The sequence below is a fragment of the Pelobates fuscus genome, chromosome 7, assembly GCF_036172605.1.
Source record: "Pelobates fuscus isolate aPelFus1 chromosome 7, aPelFus1.pri, whole genome shotgun sequence".
Lineage (NCBI taxonomy): Eukaryota > Metazoa > Chordata > Amphibia > Anura > Pelobatidae > Pelobates > Pelobates fuscus.
In genome coordinates, this window is record NC_086323.1 from 151,774,424 (window position 1) to 151,788,534 (window position 14,111).

Genomic DNA, 14,111 nt, shown 5'->3' on the forward strand with positions numbered 1-14,111 from the left:
TATTATTTTTTTGGGAAACACAGTAATAATAATGAATGACACATTGTTTTGCACAATTGTGATGTTGTAAATACTTAAAAGGATCTTAGAGCACGCATGTGAAAGTGATGACAAATTATTTTTTTTGCACTCATTTATTATTACTGCACGAGCACTTTATAACACCCATTACGGTTTGTTGTCTGTAAATTAGTATTGGAGCACTTTTGAAGAGTGAAGTTTCTAGATAGATTTACCTACAGTTTTTAAGCGCTACACTATTAATTCACACTCAATATTATTAGATCTTTTCTACTCTATGACCTCTGTTTAATATTGTCTGGTAAGCTTTATAAATGATTAAATATTTTTGGATCCGTTTTTTTTTCCAAATAATAAAATATCAATAAATGTGTCATATAAAAAAAAATTATATATATATATATATATATTTTTTTTTTATATGACACATTTATTGATATTTTATTATTTGGAAAAAAAAATGGATCCAAAAATATTTAATTTAATTTATGTGTCATATAAAAAAAAATATATATATATATATATATATATATATATATATATATATATATATATATATATATATATATTTTATATGACACATTTATTGATATTTTATTATTTGGAAAAAATAAATAAAATAAAAATATATATATTTTTATTTTATTTATTTTATGAAAAATATTTAAAAATGTTGTTATTTTGATATCTTTTGATATTTGATTAATTGGAAAAAATAAATAAAATTAAAATAGATTTATATATATATATTTATATTTTTATATTATTTTTCCAAATAATAAAATATCTACAAATATCAAAAGATATCAAAATAACAAAATGTTTAAATATTTTTCATAAAGTAATATTAAATCATTTGGAAAGCTTATCTAACAATAGAGGTCTATGTTTGTAAAAAAAAAAACAAATATAACAAAGTTTGTTTAAAAATGTTAAAATATTATTTCTAGGCGATCTGTTCTAGAAATATCTATATGTTAGTCTAAGAAAAAAATATGTAAAATTAGCAAAGTTTAAGAACTTTTAAAAATTTGTCTTTTTGCACTAATACTTACAGTTCCTTTTCTAATTCTCCACAATTCCAGGGGTAATAAAGGAATCCCAAATGATGTGAACTTTGGAGAATCCTTTAGAAGGATCTCTGAACAGTCAGGTGTGAATTTGTTTAGAGAAAGCATGATTCCCTCATGACAGATCAAGTGACAGCATGTTTTAAGTAATGCAATTCTGAGCTTGACATAAACCTTGGAAATGGTATTTTACTAAGCACTGGAAGCTAACAGAGGTTAAATCAACCCCGTGGAACAAAGGAAGACATATCTCCATAATCATTCTGAACATGATATTGACAACATATCTACAAGAAAAATCATAACATAAGCTTACTGCAGTGGGACAAGACACACTAATGAGACCACTGTAGGATTAAATTGCAATAAATGAATTATGCTTTATCATCAATGGCCATTAAACTTAAATAAATGTTTTATTTTACATTACAAAGCATTGAAGCTGTTATTTGCAAAAAAAAAAAGGGAGTTTTACAAGGTTCTTGTCTCGATTTCTTTTTTCTCTCTCTTCTCCATATATCCTTTGTCCTCTCCTATTCCCAAATACAAAAATAAAAAAAAAGTGTGAGGTGTGTTTTTACCTAGATTAGCTTTTGTGCTCCCTCATTAATGTGATTGCACTACTGTTGCATCCATAGTGCAACATTTATTGTAGATAATGTGCTCAGTTGCACCATTTGCTTGATGAAAACTCTATAAAACTTTAACGTTGAAAAAAGAAAATATTGATCACGGAATTCGCACACAGCCCTCTTTACCAAAGTCAGGGCTGATTCCAGGCATTGCCCCTGCTTTGCTCACTCTGCACCTGGGATCTCCGGTGTTCAGGATTCTCCCCCTCCCTGGCCCAGAGTAAGCCTCAGGGAGGGGGGGGGGGGGGGAGCTAAACTAATGGGTGTATTTTCTTCAGCCCCTTAGCCCTAGTACTGCCCCTAATGCCCATCTACAGCCCATAAACCCACTACTACAGCCCCTTACTACTACAGCCTCTAACCCCCCCACAACAGCCCCTTACTACTACAGCCCCAAAACCCAATACTATCCACCCATAATATGTCCCTTTGCACTCTGCTACTGCCCCTAACCCCCACTTGCTGCCCCTTTACCCAACTACCACCCCTAACCCACAATTGCTGCCCCTATACCCAACTACAGTCCCTAACCCCCCAATTGCTGCCCCAATACCATGTTGACATACTCATACATTCATCAATAAAACATATTCCATTATATCTTTGATGATTAGTAGGACATTCTCTAAGCATCATCTGAAAGCACTATCCCTTTCACTTCACTCAACTTGAAGCTTCAGCTCAATGAAGTGGTCTGGGTGCCAGGTCCATCTAGGTTTAACCCTGCAGCTGTAAAAATAGCAGTTTCAGAGAAACTGCTATGTTTACATTAGGGATAATCCAGCCTCTAGTGGCTGTCTCATGGACACTGTGATTGTCACAGTGAGAAGATGCTGCCGTCCATAGGAAAGCATTGAGAAATGCTTTCCTATAGACTGACTGAATGCGCACGCATTCAGTGGATGACGTCGGAATAGGGAGGAGAGTCCCCAGCGCCGAGGGAGCCCGGCGCTGGAGAAAGGTAAGTGATTAACCCCTTCCTTCCCCTTCAGCCCGGTGGGAGGAGGACCCAGAGGGTGGAGGGGACCCAAAGACCCTATAGAGCCAGGAAAACTAGTTAAGCTTAGTGATCCTTTAAGCTTAACAAGATCAGTTCTGTCAAATCTTGATGGCAGTGATAGGCATAGAGCTGGGAGTGAAATGTGAGTGTGGGTATAGGAATGAAGATATTTAATATTTATTAGGACCCCTACCCACCCATTTGACAGTTCAGGAGTATGTGTTTGTCTGCTTTTTTGCTAAAATACATAAATAATTTTTCCCAATGGCTGCCCAGTCAGCAGGCAAATCGTTAAAAATAAATACATAAATGCTTTGTTTAGAGGTCCCATAGGCTACCCAATCAGAACAAGTATTCACCTCTTTTACTCACTGCTAGAGTGGTAGGTGAATGGGTAAGATAAGATCTTAGGGTCCCCATAACATCAGGAAATAGCAGCACTCAACACTTGACCGTAGGGCTCTGATGGTATGACCCCATTCCCACGATTCTATATGAGGGTGGGTCTGGTATAACAACAGGTTTCCCAAGAATCCCTTTTATCCAAGGGAAAACTGCAAAATGGTTTTCTCTGCCCCCTGTAATTGAGTAAATGGATTTGTTTTTCCACCAACTTCTCTCCCAAAGAATCCAGTTCCTAATTGCATACACACTAGGCATAATAGAAAGCAACATCATTAAAGGAGGACCCATAAAAAGCAGCGAATGTCATTTGTTTTTGTTAGTTTTTTTATCTAAGCATGATCTGGCAATTTCATAGTATGTTTTTCATTGGCATATGAATCTATGGGGTACATGTTTTAACTAAAGAAATGCTGTGCCTACTTAAAGATTAGGCATGTGCATGGGGAAAATATTCGGCTCGGATCGTCATTCCGAAATTCGGGACTTCGGCAATTCGACACTTCGGAACTTCGTCAATACGGCACTTGACCACTTCGGAACTTCAGCACTTCAGAACTTCTGCAACTTCGGCACTTCGGATCTTAGACACTTCGGCATTTCGGGACTTTTGTTGCAGCCGCTTGGTAGATAACTCCCTAATTCCCACGGTATTAGGGAGACTTCTACCAAAAGGCTGAAAGACCTAAATTGGTCTTTCAGCCATATTTACTAATACTAAGTAAAAATTACTTAGTATTAGTAAATTGTGCCCCTACTCGCCCCTACTCGCAATACCGCGAGTAGGGGCATGTCTATTAAACAGTGAGCAGCCTGAGCGGGACCTATTGTCCTCCCCACCGGCCCCCACACCTCAGCGGCGGTGGGGGCCCTAAATAAAAATGGGGGGACACCTAATGTCCTCCCCCCTGAGCGGTGGGTGGGGGCCCTTAACAAGAATAAGGTGGGGGACCTTATGTCCTCCCCCCCTGAGCGATGGGTGGGGGCCCTAAATACAAATGGCGGGGACCTAATGTCCTCCCCCCTGGCCCCCACACCTGAGCGGCGGGTGGGGGCCCTAAATACAAATGTGGGGGACCTAATGTCCACCCCCCTGAGCGGTGGGTGGGGGCCCTAAACAAGAATAAGGGGGGACCTAATGTCCTCTCCCCTGGCCCCCACCCGTGAGCAGTGGGTGGGGGCCTAAACAAGAATAAGGAGGGGGACCTATTGTCCTCCCCCTTGAGCGGTGGGTCGGGGCACTAAATACAAACTTGGGGGGGACCTATTGTCCTCCCCCCTGGCCCCCACCCCTGAGCAGCGGGTGGGGGCCCTAAATACAAATGGGGGGACCTAATGTCCTCCTCCCTGGCCCAACCACCCCTGAGCGGCGGGTGGGGGGCCCTAAATATAAATGGGGGGACCTATTGTCCTTCCCCCTGGCCCCCACCCCTGAGCGGTGGGTGGGGGCCCTAAACAAGAATAAGGGGGGGACCTTATGTCCTCCCCCCTGGCCCCCACCCCTAAGCGGTGGGTGGGGGCCCTAAATGAAAATTTAGCCCCCCTCCCCCCAGGTGACTAGGGGTCCCCAAACCCCTAGTCACCCCCTCCCCCAAAAAATAAACTCCTACCTACCCCCTCACCCTAAAAATAATGAGGGGGGACCATTTAACTAAGTACCTGTAAAAATAAAAATAAACTTACCATTCGATGTTTTCTTTCTTCTAAAATCTTCTTCTTTTTTTTCAGCCCCAAAAAAGGCCAAATAAATATCCATAATAACCGACGCAATGAAAAAAAAAAAAAGAGTGCAAAAAAAAAAATCCATCTTCACCCTGCGAGGGCTCCGCGCAGACTGAGCTCTGCAGGGCGGGGGAAGGCCTTTAAAGCCTTGCGCCGTCCTGCAATTAGGCTCAGGGCACTCTGATTGGTGGGTTTAAACCATCCAATCAGAGTGCTCTGACAGGTAAATGAAGAGACTGACAGGTAAGTCTCTACATTTACCTGTCACAGCACTCTGATTGGTTGGTTTGAAATCCACCAATCAGAGTGCTCGGTGTCATTTTACACAGCATGGGAAAGTTCTTTGGAATTTTCCCACGCTGTGTAATTTGACTCATAACTCTCTGATTGGTTACTTAATCCACCAATCAGAGTGTTATGAGTCAAATTACACAGCGTGGGAAAATTCCAAAGAACTTTCCCACGCTGTGTAAAATGACACAAAGCACTCTGATTGGTGGATTTCAAACCAACCAATCAGAGTGCTGTGACAGGTAAATGCAGAGACTTACCTGTCAGTCTCTTCATTTACAGAGCATTCTAATTGGATGGCTTAAACCCACCAATCAGAGTGCTCTGAGCCCAATTGCAGGGCGGGGCAAGGCTTTATAAGCCTTGCCCCGCCCTGCAGAGCTCAGTCTGCGCGGAGCCCTCGCCGGGTGAAGATGGATTTTTTTTTATTGCGTTGGTTATTATGGGTTTTTATTTGCCCTTTTTTGGGGGCCGAAAAAAGAAGATTTTAGAAGAAAGAAAACATTGAATGGTAAGTTTATTTTTACTTAATTTTACAGGTATTTGGTTAAAGGTCCCCCCTCATTATTTTTAGGGTGAGGGGGGAAGGTAGGAGTTTATTTTTTGGGGGAAGGGTTGACTAGGGGTTTTTGGACCCCTAGTCACGGGGGAGGGGGGTTAAATATGTATTTAGGGCCCCCATCCACCGCTCAGGGGTGGGGGCCAGGGGGGAGGACATTAGGTCCCCCCTTATTCTTGTTTAGGGCCCCCACCCACCGCTCAGGGGTGGGGGCTAGGGAGGAGGACATTAGGTCCCCCCCCCCCAATTTTTATTTAGGGCCCCCACCCACCGCTCAGGGGTGGGGGCCGATGGGGAGGACAATAGTTCCCCCCCACCTTTTTTTACTTTAGGGCCCCCACCCGCTCAGGCAGGGGGGACCCTTTTTAATTATTTTTTTAACAGTGAGCAGCCACAGGCTGTTTAATAGACATGCCCCTACTCGCGGTATAGCGAGTAGGGGCATAATTTACTAATACTAAGTAATCTTTACTTAGTATTAGTAAATTCGGATGAAAGACCAATTTAGGTCTTTCAGCCTTTTAGTAGATAGCTCCCTAATACCGTGGGAATTAGGGAGTTATCTACTTATTCATTCCTGTCATTACATTGACTGGCCAAGTAACTTACATTTTATATGAATGTATGTTACTTGATTGTTGTAAGTGTTGCAAATGCTTACAGGTGAATCCTGGCTATGTTTGTATACTTTTTATTTGAAATTGTATACAGTGTAACATCCTTCTTCTTTCACTGGGTAAGTATATTCGTACTTAGGCAATACTGTGCTTCGGAACTTCGGCACTTTGACACCTCGGAACTTCGGCAACTTCGGCACTTCGGCACTACTACACTTTGGAAATTTGGTAATTTCGGCACTTCGGGACTTAAGCAATTCGGCAATTCAACTATTCGGAAGCACCCGAATGTCCGAATTACCTGAAATTCGGCCGAATTTTAATTCGGACCGAAACGAATTGCACATGTCTATTAAAGATGATATTTCAGAAATGTGAAGGATCTGACAATTTAATACAAATGGACATAGCCAGGATCAGAGAGAGAAAGAGAGATTTCTTGCTAAAGCCTGCTCTAATGTGCAGGCAATAATTTGCTACTAACAAAATACATTGATCCCTCTCCTTTTCTTTTTCGTACTATCCCTCTTTTGAAATCTTGTGTTTATCCTACACTGCCTTAGACACCTTCAGTAGGTGAATAACCTCTGGAGGGAACACCTACCTTTGCTGGGGTTCTGCCCTTTTGCTCCTGAATAATAAATATCCCTGGACAGATTTCGTGTTTTTGTTACCATTTGATCTGTCCAATAGTACTGTGTTTTTTTTTTTTTTTGTCCAAAATTTGATAGAGCATACTTTTTGGCAGACTTCCTTGAAATTATCAACTTATACTGATCAGCCACAATATGGAAACCACTTGCTTAATATTATGTAGGTCTCTCTTGTGCTGCCAAAACAGCTCTGCTTTGTTGAGGCATGGATTTTTAGGGCCTGTGCAAGATCACTAAACAGTCTGCAGCTACGCAGCCCCATATGCAGCAAACTGTGTATTCTGACTCCTTTTTATCATGGCCAGCATTATGTTTTTCAGCAATTTGAGCTACAGTGGGTCTTCTGTGTGATCGGACCAGACGGCTAGCCTTTGCTACCTACATGCATCAACGAGCCTTAGGCGCCTATAACCCTGACATCGGTTCATTGGTAGTTCTTCCTTGCACCACTGTTGGTAGGTGCTAACAACTGCATACTGGGATCACCCTAAAAGACTTGCTGTTTTAAAGATGCTCTGACCAAGTCTTCAAGCCTTGTCAAAGTCACTCAGATCTTCTCACTTTTCCATTTTTATTGCTGCAAACACATGACATTCAAGAACTGGCTGTTCACTTGCTGCCTAATACATTCCACCCATTGACAGGTGCCTTTCTAACAATATAATCAATGCTATTTACTTCACTTGTCAGTGGTTTTAATTCTGTTGCTGATCAGGCCTATATGTAATGTTCCCTATGTTCAGATTTTACAACAATTTAGCTGTTTTAGTAAAATTAAAATGTTTTTCACACTAAAAATGTGGTTTTCTTCTAACTTCCCACCTCTGTCTCTACTAAAAACAAAGGCTGCTTTGTAACAATTTCACAATACAGAAAATTCTGACCAGAAACAGTTGTGTACATATCAAACAGTCTGACAAAGAAACATGTTTTGCAGTGCAGGTTATTTTATCGATACATGATACTAGCCAGCCAGATACCTAATTTCTATTGTGGGTTATTCACAGAATACCGGATTTTCTCTGGATGGACAAAATCTTGTAAAAAAACGGGCAAATTCCGACCTGAATGGCCATTCTGATTTACTAAAGCTAAATCCTGTCGGAATTCAGATTCAAATGGTTTCTTTTCACATCCAAACATTATAGAAATAACAAAGCAAAGGATTTGGAATATTCACAAAGCACCTATTAGTGATATGGGAGTCATATTGACCCCATAGGTTTTTATAAATACATTTTTTAAGTGGCAGCTGGCTTGCAAGTGATGACCAGCTGTGACATAGTTAACCCTTGCATTGCCTAAGGATTCTTAACTAATAGTTTGGATTTTTTAAATCCTGGCCTATATGTTGAAAATCTGAAAATGTATATATTGGCAGTGCTAGGAGCTAATGGTAAATAGTTTTAAAAAATGCTGATTTTAATAATCCAGGTCAGGATTTCAGCCATCTAGGGGCTTTCCGTTTAGTTGAAATTTGGATAAAATATAAGCTCATTGCTAAACAGTGTGAATGATAACTAGATTTTGCAGTCGGAATGGCCCTGTACATGTTGTTTCTGTGTTTTCTTGGTTTTATTTTAAAAGCCAGCTTCCCTGGCACAGGAAAACGTCAATGGTAGTTTCCGAACATAGATGACAATGAATGCACATGTAGCCATACTCTTACCATGCGTTGTGGGAGTGAGTGCATGTCATTTGGCAACAGAATGTTGAACACGTAGTTATTAACTAAAGTCTGAATTTGGTCCAGATGGCTAAAATCTGGTGATGTGACCAAACTTTACCCAGATTTGTAACTCTCATACTTTCTAAAGGTACATCTCAGTCTATATGATCTGGTGTTTGCATGAAAATCTGTATTTCTCATGTGTATATCGTACATAAAATGTAGTATTTGTATATTTATCAAACACCTATTTCAACCAGATTCACTCTCATCAAATCTCTTAGAAAGGAAATTTACAAAGTAAATTCACCTGCATTTTGGGGTATTATTGGGGTAAAATAGATCCATCTGAGTAGTTAACCTGTTTTAACTAGACGTTAGCTATCTAAATGGTGCAAATGACAGATTTTCGCAGTGTAGTAGCTTGGTATCACAACTGGTCATTTTCTGCAAAGTTAGGTTGAACCAAATTTGCAGGCAGATATTGCCTAAATCTTTGAGCATTCACTTGCATATTTTCATAATTCAGTTCCAAATTTGGCTGTTTGGTTGCATCAAGGCAGTTTTAAACCAAAACTACATCCAGACACATTTGGAGGCTATATTGTAAAATACGGACATATCTATATCATGTGAAAAATACAATGTATGGATTTTACAGTCCGTATGTCCTCTGGATGGGCCTAGATTATTTTGGATAATCTAAACTGGGGGTCATCTTAAATTAGGCCAATACATTTGATGGTGATATACCTGTCTGAAGGGGATTCTGTGATTAATTTTTTTTAATAGATCCCTTTGAATCCAGTTATGTGTATATAATTTTAAATACCTTAACCTTTGAAGTGTATATGATATATTTCACGTGAAATTATTTTAAAACCCGAAAAGAACGTTGAAACTACAAAGAACGTTTTCAAAACATCACAAACTTACTATGCCACATTATTTTGTATATAGATCTTAAAATTGTATCTAGTAACGATATAAAATGTATTGAGCCCCAAAGCTGTGTGAAGACCTATTAAGGGTTACACTATCAGGAATCGAAATCTTTTCATGCCACCTGGCACATATAATGTGGGTAACCAAAATCGCAGTACGCATCTTGTAACAAAGGACACACTGTCATACTTCTGAAGCCGAACTTTGGTCAGTAATTTTGTCCTCTTTGAAATAAGGATATTGATTTAATGCATGACAGCATCCAAAATGACCCCAAGGCTCCCCAGGGAAGAAGTCAATCACTTGTCCATTTGTGTGTTATGCAGCTGGACAAATCTACACAATAGTGGTAATGTATGAATTGCATATAGGAGGTTGGTAATGAAAAGAAAGAATCTATGTCGTGCCACACCTTAATTGTTAACATGGCCTATACAACATGATAATTGTAGAAAGCGACATGAGAAATTCACATGCAGTATTAAGGGATAGACATTTACAGGGTTATTTACTAAGGTGAGAATCGCTGATAATTCAAAGTGATATTTAAATTTAAGGCAAAGTAGCTGATATGGATACATTGCTGTTTAGGAGACATTATGCAGTTTGGCTATTTTGACTTTAAATTTGAAATTCACAAAAAAACCAAAAACAATTATATTTGTGCAATGCAATAGCAAATAATGGAATTTCGATAAGGGGCCATTTTTTGAACATACCTTCAAATATTTTAGAAAAAGAACAATGTGGGTCATGTATAAAAGTTGTGTGGCAATTTTCTTTTGTTCTGGTGCGCTTTGAGTATAGTGATCTCAGAGTTACCAAAATGTTTTGTTTTTTTTTCAAATTAACAACCAAACTTACATACCCTGGAATGCACCAAACGGCACAAGTTTTCAAGTGTACACTTAAAGGAGGGAGTAGCGCCTTGAAAGATCCTCAGGTGTGGACAATATATAATGAAAGAAGGGAACAGTGATAAAGTATATAATGCAGTATGTTTAATATTTATTGGAGATTGTATAGCTAGTTGTGTATAGCGTGTAGAGCTATCAGTTAGCTCTACTATTGTGTGCCTGGGCGGTATGATTCCAACCTACGGCTGTATGATGTATCTCTTAACCCCTTAAGGACCAAACTTCTGGAATAAAAGGGAATCATGATATGTCACACATGTCATGTGTCCTTAAGGTGTTAATCCAATAGGGTATTATCCAGAAGATATTTATCAAGAGATACATCCTATATCATCTATACACTTGGATCGTACCCACAGGAGCACAGCTAACTGATAAATTGTTATATCTCCAATCAATATCGAACATACTACATTGCATACTCTATCACCGTTCCCTTATTTCATTACATATTGCCCATACCGGAGGATCTTTTAAGGCGCTACTCCCACCTTTATGTGTACACTTCCCATTTTTGACTGGAAAAGAAAGACTTTGGTTTGGGTTGTCCGAGCTGCCTTCTTCATTCCATCAATACATCCCAAGCACTAGAAACATACCATCTCCTGGTTCTCCTTGAGCGAGGTTTTCATGTGCTCACTATGTGACTTCTTATCTCAGGATCAAAAGAAAAAAAAAAGAAAACTAGAAATAAAGAAATGGAAGGTGACAACAGCCAAACTATGATCTTCTGGGACATACCAAACAGAATGTACAAGTTTTTATTCACTTTTACATCATCAAATGCCTATTGTGATCTCAGAGTAAAAAAAAAAAAGGAAATCATATTTAGGTCAAAAATATAGCCAAGTCCTATTTCAGTTAATTGTCTTGGCCTAAATTTTAAAATTTTCTTGTGATTTCTCCACAATACACAATGATGTGAATAACCCCCATACTCTTAAGTAATTCATATTGTTTTGTACCTCTTCCTGGCTGATCTTTTCAGTGTATTGTGTCTGAAAAGGAATCTACATGCCTCCACTAATGATAGGTAAGATGCAAGTTCTGTTTGCATTGCCTCCACCTAAAATTGTTTATGTTAGGTGTGAATGAATTACACAATGCTGACGTGTTTGTTTATTGTTTCACTAAACAAATAGGGTTTAATCTGAATTTTCAAAACTGAAGATACAATTGCCAATCTAAGCTGACACTTCTGAAGAAGCCCTTTGAGTGGTGAAACGCGTCAAGTGGGACTCCTTTATATATTTATATACTGTTTTTAATTATTTTTCTTTGGCAAATTAAAGTTTATTTTATATTTCATATATATTACTTTTACTTGCATCAACCAACTGCTTTCTGGTACAAACACATCCTAGGTGGGGATTATACCACCCATGTTGTTTAAACTAGAGCAAGTTCTGCTCTAACAAATGTGAGTACATTACCGTACCTATTTATTTTATTTCACAACTTTTTGTTTCTACTTTTACCTCCACATTTGCCTTGCACAATGCACTCTACTTGAAAAATCTGGGGCTACCATAACAACATATATCCTTAGACGGGGATTGTTCCGTCCATGTGAAAAAAACTGCAGAGCTCTGAGTTAGCTCATAAGAATGTAAGTGGTAGCGTAATTTTATTATCCACCACTTATAAGTCACATTTACCATATTGCACTATATCTCGGATGTCCACTGTACTACATATTTTGACATTTATGTATGTATAACCGTCTAAATTTACAATTTAGGGCGCAGGTTACGCCGTTTCTTTCTTGTATTGCAATCTAAACTTATAGCGGAGCGGGATCATTTTTTCCAAATCACATAGTTTTAAGAGTTTGCAGAGTTAAAACCACAGGGCCAGTGCACCCAGACCACTTCATTGAGATTAAATGGTCAGGGTGACTTTAGTGGTCCTTTAAGAACCCTAAAACAATTGCAGTAAATTCAAAACTGGATTGCACAATATAAGCTAAAATATAGCTGTGGTTTTACGGGCATTTATTTAGAGTGGGTTTTTTGGTTTTTTTTTGTAAATATATTTTTATTCGTATTTATCAAGATTTTCAAGAGGTAAAACCAACAGTGTGGACGCGCAGGTCCAGTTAAGTAAAAATATTCCAGTGTTATGCAAGACACCATATAGTTTTCAAGTTACATCTACAGTGGACTCGCAGGTCCTGACTATTATGCAATAGGATAGGCATAGCTCCAGTTTCCCAGTGCGTTTGTTATTAGAGTAGGTTTTTTTCGGGCCTTAACTTTGTAATAAAGTTTTTAATACACTACAGTTCAGTGTTAACGAATACATCCTTGGTATTGGAAACACTGTAGCGTTGATTAATGCTTTCAGTGTGAATATTTTAGTATGAAATATGCAATTAATTCCCTGTTGAATTCACCAGAAACTACATCACTAAGAACAACGCAAAACGAAATTACTGGTTGCAATTTTGATATCATTTTTTTTCTCTATTTAAGCACCAAGAGCATAATATTGGCTTGGAAAGCCTGGGGGGTATAGAACACTAAATTAATGTTACCATAGTGATTATGAGTACGCGATTTTTCCAGATTTCAGTTTTTTTGTGGTTTTGTCTACTCAAAAAATTATTTCAGCAGAAAGTTTACAGTGTTGGATGTATTTGACATTTTCACTATCTTTTTCTGGTCAGGAATCACTTATCAATGTTAATTTGCAGAGAAAGAAAAGTGCAAGAAAAGTAATTGCTTGAATTCCTACCTTCCACATTTGAATTATTGCATTCTACAGAGCAGCAATTTTCATGTGCTGTCTATCCATAACTACATTTTATATGTATATGAAATATATGTGCATTAAGTATTCTGTACACAACACCTTTCTACAGTCATAATGAGACGAAAACACATTCAGTTAGATAACCATAGGACCATATAAAAAGCTGCCTATACACAGCATCCACACAGGAAGCATCCAGCACATACAGAACACACTAATCGAACCAGCTCCTATAGATATGGAACACGCATGCATAAATTCAGCTCCTACAGAACACGCATGTATCCGCTCAGCTCCTATAGAACACGCATGTATCCACTCAGCTCCTATAGAACACGCATGTATCCACATAGCTCCTATAGAACACGCATGTATCCGCTCAGCTCCTATAGAACACGCATGTATCCGCTCAGCTCCTATAGAACATGCATGTATCCACTCAGCTCCTATAGAACACTCATTCATCCACTCAGCTCCTATAGAACACGCATGCATCCACTCAACTCCTATAGAACACGCATGCATCCACTCAACTCCTATAGAACACGCATGTATCCACTCAGCTCCTATAGAACACGCATGTATCCACTCAGCTCCTATAGAACACGCATGTATCCGCTCAGCTCCTATAGAACACGCATATATCCGCTCAGCTCCTATAGAACACGCATGTATCCACTCAGCTCCTATAGAACACGCATGTATCCGCTCAGCTCCTATAGAACACGCATGTATCCGCTCAGCTCCTATAGAACACGCATGTATCCACTCAACTCCTATAGAACACGCATGCATCCGCTCAGCTCCTATAGAACACGCATGTATCCACTCAGCTCCTATAGAACACGCATGTATCCAC